General features: G+C 39.6%; 1 long non-coding RNA gene across 1 annotated transcript; it reads left to right on the forward strand.

The window, feature by feature from the left end:
* Window positions 1-1,068: 1,068 nt before the first annotated feature.
* LOC103098583 (uncharacterized) lies at window positions 1,069-2,446 on the forward strand. The gene is made up of 2 exons (XR_469162.2): window positions 1,069-1,276; window positions 1,777-2,446. It is a non-coding gene; the product is annotated as an uncharacterized LOC103098583 (long non-coding RNA).
* The last annotated feature ends 752 nt before the right edge of the window (window positions 2,447-3,198 follow it).

The raw sequence follows: 3,198 nt of genomic DNA on the forward strand, positions 1-3,198 counted from the left end.
TTTGTACTAGGCATTGTGCTAGGTGCTGCATTTATGAAGTACCTACCATTCATCAGGCACTGTGCTAATCGCTGGCTACAAAAAAACATTTGGGACTATTTACATTCTATGCATTCTCTAAAATTTATACATTGATTGAAACTCTTCTCCATGAACTCCAAATTTCCATTGACTGCAGTGTGCTCATAACTGATGGACCAGATAAAGGAATTTCAATTTTACTGTCTTGCTGAAATAAGAAATCCGTAGTTCTTCAACAATGAGTCCTCCGGGAATTTACCTAATTATTTAAATTTTTAAAGAATTTGCTTGGCAAGTGTCTGATATTGGGAACCACCTATAATCTGATTACTACAGATGAATACATCACAGCCCTTTCTCCAGGCCTGGGGTAATTTGTAAACTCTTTGAGGCTGGGATTTTTCATCTCTGCCTTTATATTCCCAGGCCCTAGAAGGATGCCTGATGCAGTTTCTATCAATAAATTGATCAATCAACAATTATTTATTAAATGTCTACAACATAACAGGCACTTTGCTAAGAGATGGAGGTACAAGAACAAAGAATAAGACAATTCTTACTTGAAAAGAGGAAACAAAAATAGACAGCCTAAACATAAAATATATAAATACAATTATGTGAAAAGTAATTAAATACAAGGTAGTTTGGGAGGAAAAGCACTAGTAGTATTTGGAGGAAGGAGCAATAATAAAGTTTAACGTAGAAAATGGCACTTGACCTCTCTGAAGGATCCTTGATCAAGGCTGGTTAGACCATTCTAGGGTCCCCTTCCAGTCCTGCCATTTTCTAGGCTCCATTCCAAGACTTCTTTAGCACTAACACTCAATTTTATCTTCCATATTCCAAGGTCCCTCCCAGCTCCAGCACTGATCTTCTAATCATGGCTTCTACTGATTGCCACCCACTGGCAGTTTCCCTATAAGGGGCATTGTTCCTCCAGAGGTTTTCTTGTTGTGTTTTTCCACTGGGCCACCAGCCAAAACCTCCAAATCATCCTGAGCTGCCATTGCCCTTTTGCTCCACATTAGCATGTGATTGGGATAAACATCCCAGCCCCAGAGGGATGTGAAACCGAGAGGGGAACAATGGCTCAGCTGATGCCTTACATGCTGATCTGCAAAATTCTCCCCAGCATAGGATTCCTATTTTGTTTTCATTGCAATCGTGGGCTTGGCCAGAGACTTGAGCTGGGGCCATGGAGTGGTGTACTGAATGGAATCCTGAATCTGGAGTCCAGAAGCCTGGAACTAAGTAGGTGGGTGAGTCCTGACAAGTCACCCCAAATCTCTGGGTTTCAATTTTCTCATTTTAGAAAGAGTTCAGGAATGCCTTTCTCTCTAGGCATATCTCTCATGATCTACTCATAACAAGTGAGATAGAAATACAAGTTACTTTTACCTACCTTTTCTCACAAGCCTAACTACAACCTAGAAATTCCTCCTCCCAGCTCCCAAAGAACTTTGGCCCTTCTTTATGGCACATTCCTTACTGACCCCTATTGATGAGTTATTGGTGAGCATATCTTATTTAATCTTGCAAGCCTATAAATTCTAGGAGATCCAGGATTGTGCCCTTGTTGTCTTAAGGCTAGCACAGAACCTGGAATTAAGTAGGCATTTAGGAAATGTTTATAGCATTCAACTGGTAACATTCTTAACTTTGGAGGTACCCATCCTTCTCTCGCAGATAAGTTACTCCATAAACCTTAATGTGCTTTAGAAATGTGGGTTATTATGGTGGTTTTTTGGTTTATAGTCCTAGGGGTTACTAATTGTGGAATCATTGTTTGGAAGTGAAGATGGTGGAAGAGAGAGAAGACATGGCGGAACCCATGAGTTACATGGATATTCTTGGAATGTGAAAGATCCAGAGGAAGACCTTCAAAGCACCATCCTTCTATGAGATGACATGGACAATAATATCATGGAATGAAATGGCATGAATGAATTGTCTCTAACCCTTAAGGGAAATTATGGGGAAATATCAAATTAGTAGACTTGCTTCATAAGGCTGAGTGTTCTTCACATCTACTCCAGACTCGCCATCTTGCCTGATGCTTTGGCCATCTTCATGCCATTCTTTCTTTTCCCTTCCCAAACCTTGTCTTTACCCTTCTCTTCAACACACACACACACACACACACACACACACACTTTCTGACTCTAGTTCTGAGAATAATAATCAAATCTACATTCTCATTCTTGGATCAAACACATTCATCAATTGCCCTATGGATCTATTCACTGTTTCAGTGACTTCTCAGACTAAATCATATCTCCACAGCCACCACTACTTTATATGTTGCTTTCTCTCTTTAGAATATAAGCTTCTTGAAAGCAGGGTCTGTCTTGCCTTTTCATTTGTACCCCAAAGTTGAGCATACATAATACCTGGCACAAAATAAAAGCTTAATAAATGCATTTCACTCATTTGTTTGTTTATTCATTCATATTTATAGACTGGCAAGGTAGTAAAAATGGAAAAACAAAGTCATCTGTGTTCTCCAAATTGATTAGAGTAGGAAGAAACCCCTGGTGAAGGGTGGCCCCTGACTTGTGTGGCTGTTGGATGACATGGCTACACTGGAGATTTTGCTAGCATTTGGCAGATTCTTCCTGACAAGGCAACACAATCTGAGGCAGACACATGAAATATTTAGGGAAACTAGATTTGAGAGGAAAAGGGGAATAACAAAATAATTTGTATGATTGTGGCACATCACTTTTCACCTCTTGCTCTCAATTTCTTCAGCTATAAAATGTTATTAAGAATATATACCCTATGGGGCAGCTAGGTGGGTCAGTGGTTAGAGAGCCATAGGTTCAGGAACCAGAGGTCCTAGAATCAAATCTGGCCTCAGACACTTCCTAGCTGTGTGACCTTGGGCAAAGTACTTAACTCCAGTGGCCTAGCCCTTACCACTCTTCTGCCTTGGAATCAATTGATTCCAAGGTGGAGTTGAGTTAAAAACAAAACAAAACAACAAAAAGGAACTCTACCCTACTTGTCACACAGTGTCCTTATAAGGACCAGATATAATAATGCTCATGAAAGTGCTTTATAACCAAAAATACTATACAAATATGAGGAATTATGGTTTCTATTCTTGCTTCTATAATCATTCATCTTCCCCCATATTTTGCATTCCATAATGTGGTTTTTTCTTCTTTTACACCC

This window comes from Monodelphis domestica, chromosome 6 (assembly GCF_027887165.1).
Source record: "Monodelphis domestica isolate mMonDom1 chromosome 6, mMonDom1.pri, whole genome shotgun sequence".
Lineage (NCBI taxonomy): Eukaryota > Metazoa > Chordata > Mammalia > Didelphimorphia > Didelphidae > Monodelphis > Monodelphis domestica.